Source organism: Geotrypetes seraphini, chromosome 9 (assembly GCF_902459505.1).
Source record: "Geotrypetes seraphini chromosome 9, aGeoSer1.1, whole genome shotgun sequence".
Lineage (NCBI taxonomy): Eukaryota > Metazoa > Chordata > Amphibia > Gymnophiona > Dermophiidae > Geotrypetes > Geotrypetes seraphini.
In genome coordinates, this window is record NC_047092.1 from 13,175,329 (window position 1) to 13,188,415 (window position 13,087).

Below are 13,087 nucleotides of genomic sequence, written 5' to 3' on the forward strand. Positions count from 1 at the left end.
TTGGGGTTGTAGACAGGTGGGTATAGTGGGTTTTTGGGGTGTTCGGGGGGCTCGCCTTAACCCATAAAGGAATTCTGGTGAGATGTGAAGTTCACGGTAGTGCCTTCTAAGGTGCTCCACTGCTCTGTTACCAGGTCTGGGTGGCCAGTCCATTACAGGACTGGCCCCTCCCATGCCCAAACGGTCCTGTTCTAGACATTCGAGACTCGGACAAAATTTTGGTCAAAAATGTGATATAAAGTTAGACATCTGGGCATCCCCCAGGCAAAGGATTTTCAGAAATAGATATATATATATTTCTAGAGGTATGGTGGTTTGCCTTTCGAAAATAGTCATTTTCAGACTGTTGACTTTGGACGTCTAGCGCCATCCGTCCAAATCGGACTTAGATGTATGTTTCGAAAATGCCCCTCCATGGCCCCCTTTTACTAAGCGGCGTTAGCGAGTGCCACGCGGCAACCACACCGAAGCCAATAGGGATTTAAAGGGCTTCGGTGTGGTTACTGTGCTGGCCCCCGTTAATTGCCTTAGGGCTATTTTTTAGCACACGTACACAATTAGCGCTCGCTAGCTGAAAAACTACCGCCTGCTTAAAAGGCTAAAACCGCTAGCGCACCTATGTAAAAGGAGCCCTTAGTAATAAGGGTGGTGCAGTATGTAATCGACCTTTAAAATACTACGGAGTTGAGCAATCTAGCACTTTAAAAGCCATAAACAGGCCTCACTTTCAGGATAACCAATAGCTGGTTCACAGCCCAAGTCCACACATGCACAGTACATATGCGGAAACCCGGAATGGTTTGTGGTCCTCGAGTACAAGGGTTGTCTGAACGATACCAATCTCAGGGCTGCAGATATATATCAGTGGTAAATGTTTGTTTTTTTTAAATGTACTGCAAAAATAATATTTTGGCAAGTTTTAAATTTTTGGTTTGAGGAACGGATCTTAAAAGAAGATATATGACACTTGTTTTAAAATATGTATTCCTTAAATCAAAAAATATATAAAAAAGGTACTGTAAATTACTTTGCATTCTCTTGCCAAGATTATGTTACTTATTAGAAGCAAATATTTAAAAATGTTAAGATTTATTTTCTAGCCCTAGAATAAATCTGAAGGGCTGTGACAGACTGAGCATCACTTTTCAGATTAAAAATCCTCCAAAGTTAAAAAAAAAATACCTTAAATTATCTTGACAAGATGGTATTAATTATTGCAAAGCCATTTTCTTGTGGGTTCTGGCTTTTAATCTGGTGGATGAATAAACCCTGAAGATCTTAAACTCTGGAAAGTGCTAAGCTTAAGATTATAAAATGTTTCTCTGAGTAACTCACTGGCCTGGGTTCAATTCCCTCGTGGTAGATGATGACGACAGCAGATAAGGGCCCGCGTGGCCCATCCAGTCTACCCTACAAGATAAATTTATAGGGTGTCCAGTCAAAAGTGTGTAAGAGAATCGTGCTTGGACAAATCCGCCCAGACAATCGTGCGCAGGATGCCAGCACGCTGGACTTCAACAGTATTTTAAAGCACTCCGATGGGGCGGGGGGGGAACCCCCCCCAAACACACACACTTTACTTAGAAATGTTGGCGCTCCCATTGGGGGGTGAGGGAAACCCCTCCCCATTACAAAGGAAACAGCCTTTTTCTCTGGTTTTTAAAGAAAAATTACTGTTTCCTCTGTAATGGGGGGTTCCCCCCACACCCCCAACGGGAGCACCAACATTTCTAAGTAAAGAGTGTGTGGGGGGGTTCCCCCCCCGCCCCATCAGAGTGCTTTAAAATACTGTTGAAGTCCAGGGTGCTGGCGTCCTGCGCGCGACTGTCTGGGCGGGTTTGTCCGCGCGCGATTGTCTCATGCGGTTTCATCTATGAGCCATTTATAGCATAAGGTAGGATGCAGCATGACATATGCATGCCATAATCGGGGCACAGGTCACAGAAGCCTGCTTGGCACTGATCTTATTTCCCAACTCCTAGAGCAGCTGTCAAATCCTGATTCCAGCAAGTGGCGTAATAAGGAGGGGGCATGGGAGGTGGTCCGCACCTATCCTCCTCTCCCCCTCTCCACTCTTTCCCTGCCCCTCCCCCTCACTACCACTACCACACATGCATGCTCCTTCCCTTCCCCCATTCCTCTTTAACGTTCCCGGCACGAGAAGCAACCCCATCCTGCTGCTGGCGCCAGCGTCGGCTCTTCCTCTGATGTCACTTCCTGGACCCGCACTTGGGAAGTGTCATCAGAGGAAGAGCTGACGCTGGTGGGTTGAGGTTGCTGCTCAAGCCGGGAGCATTAATGAGGTACGGGGGAAGGGCAAGGGGGCGTGCCTGCGTCAGGGGGTAGGGGGAGGAGCAGATGGGGTGGGAGGTGGAGAAGAGGGCATGGGAGGGGTGCTGCCGCCCCAGGAGCCTCTCACCATTGCTACGCCACTGACTCCAGCCCATCCAGATCCATCTAGCCATAACTGGGACACGGAGGCCCGGATTCTCTAAACAGCATCATTTTAGGCGATAGTAGGTGCCCAAACTCAGTAAAAAATGCCATCGAAACAACACTTTTAATTGAGTTTCAAGGCACCTACCGGTGCCTAAAAAACTCTGTATCAGAATTGCGCCTTCATGGGCGTTTTAGGCCACCTAACCCACTGTGGGCTTGGCTAATGCAGGACGTGGCATTAGATGGCCTAAAACGCCTATGGGAGCACGAATCACATCATACCTAGGCGCCAGAAATGTAGATGATAAAAACTGGCCTACTTTTACAGTACCTACCCTTTGCCGTAGGCGCGATTCTGTACTCGGCACCGTCGCACGATTGCCATGCGATTGGCGAGCGCTTTTAAGGCGGATTAGAGAATCCGGGCAAGACTGCATTAGTCCATCCAGCGCTATCCTCGCTTCCCAACCACTGGAGTGGCCGTGGAAGCACCACTAACTTTCTTTTGCTTCCGTTCTCTTTCCATATAGGAATCCTTTGCGTTTATAGCTTGAACTCCATTACCATTTTCCGTTTCCACCCCCTCCCGTGGGAGGGCATTGTGGGCATCCACCATCCTCTCCATGAAAAAAATGCTTCCTGACATTACTCCTAAGTCAACCTCCCTTGCAAACTCAAATCATATCCTCAAGTTCTACTACTTCCCCTCTCTAGAAAAGGTTTGTTTGTATATTAGTACCTTTCAAATATTTTTTAAAAAGTCTTGGTGAACTAGAAAGGGGCCTAGTGGGCAGGAAAGGCCCATGTTGGCACATGCTAAACCCATTTCATAGAGCACTTTAGTAGACATACTCCATTGTTTTAGTTCATAGAAACATAGAAAATGACGGCAGAAAAGGGCCACGGCCCATCAAGTCTGCCCACTCTAATGACCCACCCCCTAACTTCCTCCATGAAGAGATCCCACATGCCTAGCCCATTTTTTCTTAAAATTTGGCACGCTGCTGGCCTCAATTACCTGTAGTGGAAGATCATTCCAGAGATCAACCACCCTTTCGGTGAAGAAGTGCTTCCTGGTGTCGCCATGAAATTTCCCACCCCTGATTTTCAACGGATGCCCTCTTGTTGCAGTGGGTCCTATAAGAGAAAAGATATCTTCTTCCACCTCGCTACGGCCCGTGACATATTTGAATGTCTCAATCATGTCTCCCCCCTCTCTCTGCGTTCCTCGAGTGAGTATAGCTGCAACTTACCCAGTCATTCCTCATACAGAAGTTCCTTGAGTACTGGGACCATCCTGGTGGCCATTCGCTGAACCGACTCAACTCTCAGCACATATTTTTGGTAATGTGGCCTCCAGAATTGTATACAATATTCCAGATGAGGCCTCACCATGGATCTGTACAACAGCATTATGACTTTGAGCTTTTGGCTGATGAAACTTCTACGGATACAACCCATGATTTGTCTAGTCTTGGATGAAGCTTTCTCCACTTGACTGGCAGTCTTTGCTAATGATAACCCCCAAGTCACGTTCTGCTACAGTCCTTGCTAAGACCTCACCATTTAGGGTGTAAGTCCTGCATGGATTTTTTACCGCCAAGGTGCCTGATCTAGGATTCTAAGGTAAGAGGATAAATCAAAAATTAAAGGCAATTGTTAAATTATGGAATAACTATAACAGAGCTGAGTGCAACTTAGGTGCTCGTACATTGGCTGTTGGATAGTTCATCCACGCACTGTGTAGCACTCGATCTTTAGTTGTGTGGCGGCCACGAGGTCAGAAACGTGAACGCTCCACTGCAAGATTGCAACATCAAAGAACAGCGCGCGGTAATGCGCTTTCTGTGGGCAGAGGGAGCGAAACCTGTGGAAATTCACCGTCGGGTATCGACTCACTATGGTCGTAGCACCATGAATCAACAAGAGTTTTATGAGTGGGCAAAAAGGTTTAAAGCGGGAAGAACAGGTGTATCTAGGGGGTGACGGGACTAAATCACGCGAGACAACAGCGCGCCGACAACTGAGCGCAAGGTTGACGGCGCACCGAAGAAAAGCACTATTTTAAAGGGCTCCGACAGGGGGTGTGGGGGGAACCCCCCCACTTTACTTAACAGACAATGCGCTGGCATTGTGGGGGGTTTGGGGGGTTGTAACCCCCCCACATTCTACTTAAAACTGAACTTTTTCCCTAAAAAACAGGCAAAAAGTTCGGTTTCAAGTATAATGAGGGGGGTTACAACCCCCCAAACCCCCCCCACAACGCCAGCACAATGTCTGTTAAGTAAAATAGGGGGTTACAACCCCCCAAACCCTCCACCAACACCCCCCGTCGGAACCCTTTAAAATAGTGCTTTTCTTCGGCGCGCCGTCAACCTTGCGCTCAGTTGTCTGCGCTCAGTTGTCGGCGCGCCATTGTCTTGCGCGATTTTGTCTATGAACCTATCTAGGGTTACCAGGCATCCGGATTTACCTGGGTAGGTCCTCTTTTTAGAGGACACATTCGAGCGTCCAGACGGCTTTTCAAAACCCCGCACTTTTTTTCCAGGTTTTGAAACGCTTCCACCTCGGGACCGCAGCAGGAGAGTGCCTGCGCATGCACGGATGCAATGCGGTGATGTCACGTGCATGCGTATGAAGAATTGCGTCACAGCCTCCTGACGCGGCTCCGAGCACGAGAAGAGGTTGAAGGGGCGGGGCTGGGGACGAGGCTGAGGCAGAATGGGGCATGACTTTGGCAGACCAGGGCGGGGCTGGGTAGAACTGGGCGGACCTGGGGAGCGGGGCTATGGGTCCAGATTTTATAATAGTAAAATCTGGTAACTCTAGGTGTATCTAATGAAGGTTGTTCTGGCCATCCATCAACATCACGTGCACAAGAGCACATTGGCAGGGACTGACAGATAATAATAATAATAATAATAATTTATTTTCTTGTATACCGCCCAACCAGTAGTTCTGGGCGGTTCACTGCAGGAGAATACTGAGAAATTTCAGCACATGGTACAGTTTCATAGAACACACTATCTACGTACAATCTAAAATTGTAGAATAAAAGTAATACAATTGTTAAAAACATTCAAGTACAATATTAAAAATTATTAAAAAATTAAAACATACTATGACAATAAGAATAGAAACAAAAGACCTCATTTAAATAAATCTAAATTAATATTCTTATTTGTCAAATAAATAGGTCTTTAATGATTTTCTGAATGTGAAGTAAGAATTAGATTGAACAATCATCGGACTTTTTATTTAAAGATGCTTTTATTACCTAAATATCTAAAATTCTGTTTAAAAATTTCTGTTTTTCAAGCTCAAAATTTTAACCTTCTAAATATATTTTTGCCCCTTCCTTATGTGTTTACCTTTTTTGTTTCTTCCATCTTAGATTGAGAAAATTGTAACTATGTCCCATTTTTCCCTAATGTACCTGGTTAGTGATGTAACCCCTTAAGTTCTAACATTGTATGTTATAAATTTTTGCTCTTCAAAAATTTGTTAAGAAGTTTTGTTTTTAATACTGTTTGTTATCTTATATGATGTTTTAAATTGTACATCGCTTAGAAAGTATTATAGGCGATTCATCAAATAAAATTGAACTTGAACTTGAACTTTCCCAGTTTGATACTCCAAAGTCCCGTCTAAAAAGGTCTTAAAATGACAGGCCTTTGGAGTAGGGAAGGTGAACTTTCCAGAATTTCTAGTTCCTTTTGTTGAGTAAGAAAGTTTCAGATAGGGGGACAAATATGAGGGAGATAATCCAAAAAGCACCTTGTAACAAATGCATCCGAACTTAAAAAGCACTCTGGCCCCCAAAAGGCAACTTGGTATAAAAAGGGCTAACATGAAATTAAAAATCAGGCGAACTGTAGCATTTTGCACCAACCAAAGTCTTAATATAATCTTTTTAGGTAACCCCAAATAAATTATATTACAACTAGTCTTTAAGCCTAGCACAGGCGCCGTGAAGACTGGCACAGAAGCACACCTCACGCCACCAGGACTCACGGACTTTCAACAGCGCATGCGCGCTCTAGGGTTTTATTATTATAGATAGTCCAAAGTTGATAATACAATAGATTGAACCAGTCACCGAAAAGATTCGCTGTCAAAAAACATAATAGCGCATAATTTTTTTTTTTAATTAATAAATCTGTATGTTTCCTAAAAGTTAATGTGCGATCCAAAGTAACCACCAGAATTTTCAAATTAGACATAGGGCTCTTTTTATCAAGGTCGCTATGGGGGTTAGCGCGTCGGACATTTCATTACGCGCTAACCCCCGCGACAGCCTCGTCAATGGAGGCGTTAGGTACTGGCGCAGCAGGCGGTTTAACGCGCTGTATTCCGCAGGTTAAGAGTGTTGGTACGTGTCAGTAGTTCATTAGTAAAAGAGTTAGATGGATCATCAAAATGAATATTGAAATCCCCAAGAATCAAAGGATTGTTTGATGAGGTGCAGAAGTCAAAAATTAGATTTTGTAACAAGGTAAAGTTGTTTTGCCCAATAGGAGGAGGAGAAGGCTTGAAGACCAGAGTTTTCTGGAGAGAACTGTCACCGGCAACGAGACCTGGGTGCACCGCTGCAAACCGTAGAGCAAAAGGTGAAGCAAATCGCCAATCTCCCACTCTGTCCCTCTAACCCTTACGCTGTTTCCTCTCTTTCAGTCAAAATGCCACTTCAGTGGACTGAGTAGCTCCGGAAGACGTCAGACGGTCGCTACGTGTCCCCTCCCAGGATCTTCTTCTGGGAAGTAGCTTCTGAACTGCCAGATTGGTTTTCTAGAATCAGAATAGTTTCTTTTTAATTCCCCAAAACAGAGGCAAATATTTTGATTGTAGTTACGAAGCACGAAGACAACATACTCCATTTAAGGCATGCACATATGCAATTAAAATGCTTTAAAACAACAAAAGAACAAATAGATATTAGAAACAGGCTCCTCCATAAATGCATCTCATGCATTTTTGAAGCTAGAAATAATGATTTCATAGTTCTTCTATGTAAGAGATCGTGAAAAGCTGGTAAATGACTATAATGGCACATGCAAATAAGGCATAAATGAATCTAATTGATGCCATCTAAAGCTATGATAATAAGGTCACACACTTAAGTGGCATCCACTTATTACTGCCAAAAATTATTTATAAGCTTTAATTCTATTGAAAAGTAAGACATATTTGCTGATTCTGAAAAGATCATTTTGGGCCTGATTCCATGTTTCTCTGAAAATAAGACACTGTCTTATATTAATTTTGGGCCCAAAAAACACACTAGGTCTTATTTTTGGGGTGGGTCTTATTTTTTTTCATGTACAATGACCATCTCTCCCTTCCTCTCCTTCACCCCAATTCTTCCCCTTTCCTTTTTCTCCCCCACATGTGCAGTATCTTTCCTCTCCTCTCACCCATCCCCTTGTGCCTTCCCTCTGCAGTATCTTCCTATCGCTCCCTCCCTCCCATCCCCCGTGCAGCAGAACCTTTGCACAGCTTCTATCCCTCCCTCCCATCCTCCCGCGCAGCAGAACCCCACTGACCCTCCCACCAAGAGACCGACATAACTCCCTCCAAACAGCAGCGTCAGCAGCATTCTAAACAGGCTGCTTCGCGACCTTCTCCTGCCGGGGCCTTACCTGTGCCGTGTCACTGATGACATCATCAGTGGTGCGGCAGACGGTAGGACCCGACAGGAGAAGACCGCGAAGCAGCCTGTTTAAAGTGCTGCCGATGCTGCTGTGTAGAGGGAGGTATGTCGGTCTGGCAGTGGGAAGGTCGGCGGGATTCGGCTGTGTGGCAGGACGGGCGGGAGGGGCTTTGGGGCAATCTAACGAGGGCTTATTTTTGGGGTAGGGAACAGAATCTATTTCTATCAATAGACAGATACAAAGGGTTGGATTTGGTAAATGGTGCTGAAAATAAGGCACCAGTAAAAATCAGTGTCCAGCACTCTAGAATGTAGTGCCAATTCTCATGCAAGGACTTGCACCAGCTAATGTAAATCCTGGAATCCCCAGAATTCCATAACACTGAGTGTCATCCTTGTGCAAGGGTCATGCCGGTCTTCTCTATTATCATTCCAATTTTAGCATGTGATGCCCCTGACCTACCCATGCCCCTCCCATGGCCATTTCCCCTTTTAGGTTACATGCTATGGGATTCGTTGCTAGAGAATGCGGTAAAATCAGTTCGCTTAGCGGGGTTTTAAAAAAGCTTGGATAATTTCCTAAAAGAGAAGAATATAGGCCATTATTGAGATGGCTAGAGGAAATCCACTGCTTAATCCTAGGATGAGCAGCATAAAAATCTGTTTTACTACAGGGGATCTAGCTAGGTACTTGGGACTTGGGTTGGCCATTGTTGGAAACAGGATACTGGGCTTGATGGACTTTCGGTCTGTCCCAGTATGGCAATTCTTATGTTGCTATGCGAGCCAAGTATAGGACAATCAAGCCATTGTGACATCACTGCTGAGTTTGTCTCTTAGGCATTGGTGGAATGAGGCATTATGACATCACAGTCTCAGCTCTGGAATGTTGCTACTCTTTGGGTTTCTGCCAGGTACTTGGGACCTGGGTTGGCCACTGTTGGAAACAGGATACTGGACTTGATGGACCTTTGGTCTGTCCCAGTATGGAAATTCAGTGGTCAGGACTTTGTTTACATTGGGAACATGTGACAGAATACTTTGTAAGTCTGTATTGGTTGAAGTTGAGGAATAGGATGCGTTACAAGTTATTAACTGTTTGCATGTGCCTGCACAGTCTTGTCCCCAAACATCTTGTTCAAATTATCCTGCTACATGCTCCTTCTCGTTTGCTTCGGTCTGTAAGAGAGCTGAGGCTAACATCATCCAGGGATAGTACTTTCCGCCGTGAGTTCCCTTGGTCTCACAAAATTACAACGGGAACTCACGGCAGCCATTTTCAATGATGGCTCTGCATAGGGCAGGAGTGTAGCGTCACCGCTAGACCACCAAGTAAGGTCAGGGACGCAGGAGAGAGGCGGAGGTGGGTCAGAGTCGGCCCAAAAGTTATTCGCGAATTTTCCATATTCGCGGGCCGGCTCTGCCCCTAACCTCCACCTTGGAACCAGGTATAATCAGGTTGGGCAGACTGGATGGACCATTCGGGTCTTTATCTGCCGTCATCTACTATGTTACTATGTTACTATGAATACGGAGGGAGGAGTGTATTTTATTGTCTGGTATTTTGTTTTTGTATATGTAATTTTATATTTTTGTATGTACGCTTGTAACCCTCCCTGGATAAGGACGGGATATAAATCAATAAACCAAACCAAAGCAATACCCTTCCAACGGAGATGAAGCGATTGTCTTTGATCACGAAGAGCGGTGGTGGCATTTTACTGGGGGTGAAAATGAATTGACAGCTTAAGGAGATGATGTCATCAGACAGAGCCTTCCTTCCACGTGAAACATAGAAACATAGAAGATGACGGCAGATAAGGGCCATAGCCCATCAGGTCTGCCCACTCTACTGACCCACCCCCAAGTCTACTATCCTAGGGATCCCACTCCTGGTGACAGGTTCCCTTGGCTTAACCCTCTAAGGGATCCCACATGGGCATCCCATTTGCTCTTAAATTCTTGCCCGCTGTTTGTCTTGATCACCTGCACCGGGAGCTCGTTCCAAGGATCAACCACTCTCTCAGGGAAGAAATATTTCCTGGTGTCGCCATGAAATTTCCCGCCCCTGAGTTTGAACGGATGCCCTTTTGTGGCTGAGGGTCCTTTGAGAAAAAGAATCTCTTCTTCCATCTCGACATGGCCGGTGATATACTTCAACATCTCGATCATGTCTCTTCTCTCCCTACGTTCCTCGAGTGAGTACAGCCGTAAATTTTTCAGCCTTTCCTCGTACGATAGATCCTTGAGCCCCGAGACCATCCTGGTGGCCATCCGTTGCTGAACGATAAAACCTGAGCTTTGCATTTTGCTGCCATTTTCCTTCCCTCTCCCTCCCCCCCCCCCCCCACCATAGGATCGCTTTAACTCGACGGGATAAATTGTACCTGGCACAGAAGCAGCTGGGTATCTTTCCATAAAGTCAGAATTTCCATTTGTAGCACTTGGACATTGTGACAGATCCCTTGTGTTGAAGAGCAATCGATTTGTCATCCTGGCTGCCGCTCAGTATCTTAATAGCGCAAATTATCACACAGACCCTTAGCCACCTCACTTTCCTATCAAAAGTGTGTTTTTCACTTGAAGAGGCCAAGGCTCGATCAGTGTTAACACGCTGCTTGTCACGTTCAAGACTCTTGCTTGATTTAGATTCCGGTTCAGTTCGCAGCTTTGACCAACTTCTCTTATACAAGACAAAAAAAATTTGTCTTGAATTATGAAGCAAAAATTGTCTTGAATTATGAAGCAAAAATAGAAGAGAAATGCATACATTAAAATCTGTCAGTCACAGCCCAAAGAACCACCTCACTTAAGCCTTTTAAAAGTCATTTAATAATGGCTGCAGAATTCATAGAATACCTGTCGTGATTTTGACGGAGATTTGCTTTTGAACTCTCCCTTTTTTTTTTTTTTTGCTTTTCTGGCAAGAATAAGGCCCAAAATCTGATAGTTCCCCAGTGACTTCTAACAAGTATCTCTTCTTAAATTGTGCCTTTGAAATCCCTTCTGCCGGAACGTTTTGTTTCCTGTGGCACAAAGAGTCCACAGCATGGTGCAGGTTGAGACTGAGACACATTAATACAGGGCCCGGTAGCAGAGGTAAGCCAGAGCACTTTTCTTTTCTCAAAATGAGGTCAAGAACCAACAGTTTTTAAGCCATGGCTGTTCAGTCTTTCTGACAAATGGACCACTTGGTTTTTACAATTGCACCACTTCAATAAAAAATAAAAAAAAACAACAACTTTCCCTCAGAAGAAGTGGATGGGTGCTCTACCAAACCTGGAAACCACTGGGAAAGTAACAGCATTCATTAGGAGGTTCTTTTTCACTCAGAGGGTGGTGGACACATGGAACGTGCTCCCGGAGGCTGTAATAGGCCAGAGCACGCTACAGGGGTTCAAGGAAGGTCTAGATAGGTTCCTAAAAGATAAGGGGATTGAGGGGTACAAATAGAAGTAGAGGTAGGTTATAGGATTAGACAGAAACCACTTCACAGATCACGGACCTGATGGGCCGCTGCGGGAGCGGGCCACTGGGCGCGATGGACCTCTGGTCTGACCCAGTGGAGGCAACGTCTTATGCTCTTATGTTCTTATGTCTATCAAACTCTTCCATGTGGAGGGCATAATTTGAGGTTGAGGGGTGGTTGATGCCTGGAAAACAGTGGCAGAGTTCAAACAAGCGTGGGATGAACACAGAGGATCTCGAATCAGGTATATAGTGAAGGAACTAAGACCAGTACTGGACAGACTTGCACGGTCTGTGTCCCGTATATGGCCGTTCAGTTGAGGATGGGCTAGGGAGGGGGCTTCGATGGCTGGGATGGTCAAGATGGGCTGGAGTGAGCTTTGACGGGCGGAACTCTGACAGGGAACTTTCTTTCCACGACCATATAAGTTCAGTTGTTAAAACCTGTTTTTTAAAATTACTTATTATCCGATCTCTAACTTCTGTACTAGAAACCAGTTCAATCATTATTCTAATTCATTCATTAGTAATTCCCATTTAGATTATTGCAATTCACTCCTCAATGGTCTCCCACAAAAAGAAATCAGACGCCTACAACTAATACAAAATACTGCAATAAAACTTATATATAAAATAGGTAAATATGACCATGTCACTCCTCTTTTAAAAAAAGAACATTGGCTTCCTGTCACTCATCGCATCACCTATAAAATCATTTTACTTTCCTTTAAAATAAAACTTTATCATCTGCCCTCGTTCCTAGATAAACTTCTCATTCCTCAAAGTTCTCCACGCACCCTAAGATCAACCGACCAAAAACTTCTTTTCATCCCCTCCTTAAAAGATTTCTATTATACACGAAAAGTAAACTTTGCAGTAACTGCTCCTACTCTCTGGAACTCCCTACCACAGCATCTCCGTGATGAACTACGTCTTGACAAATTTAAGACTGATCTAAAAACTTTCCTATTCTGTGATGCATTTAATAATCTTTAGAACCATTATTCTTCCTCTTCCTATTCACAACAATCTCTTTGACAAAGCAACCCCTCCCTTTATGTATTATCCAAACCCTACTATCTCCTTCTTTCTTCTCAAATATGTAACTTTACCCATCCCTTTATTCTACCCTCACTTTCCAGTATGTCTGGTAAATGTCTTTTTTATGTTCTCACATTATTATTAATCTACCAATTTTTTTATTTTTCTCAGTTTTCCCTATCTTTTTAATCTGATTGTTAACCGGCCAGATATTAATTTGATGGTTGGTATATCAAAATCAATAAAACTTGAAACTTGAAACTTGTTTCTGGTCCAAAAATATCTAAGAAAAAGGACCATTTAAATTAAATGATTACTTTATAGAGCATGTACGGTTGGGCAGACTGGATGGACCATTCGGGTCTTTCTCTGCCGTCATTTACTACATTACTATGGATGGCACCAAAGAGCAACATTATGGAATCCTTTTACCAAGCTGCGGCAAAGAGTGGCTTTAGTAAACCCTTACGCAGATCTTTTCCGTGCACC

General features: G+C 44.3%; 1 protein-coding gene and 1 non-coding gene across 3 annotated transcripts in view; both read right to left on the reverse strand.

Moving 5' to 3' along the window:
* Positions 1 to 13,087, reverse strand: part of PLXNA4 (plexin A4) — a 1,110,463-nt gene that overhangs the window by 923,645 nt on the left and 173,731 nt on the right. The window lies entirely within an intron of this gene.
* LOC117367313 lies at positions 8,448 to 8,553 on the reverse strand. The gene has a single exon (XR_004540735.1). It is a non-coding gene; the product is annotated as a U6 spliceosomal RNA (small nuclear RNA).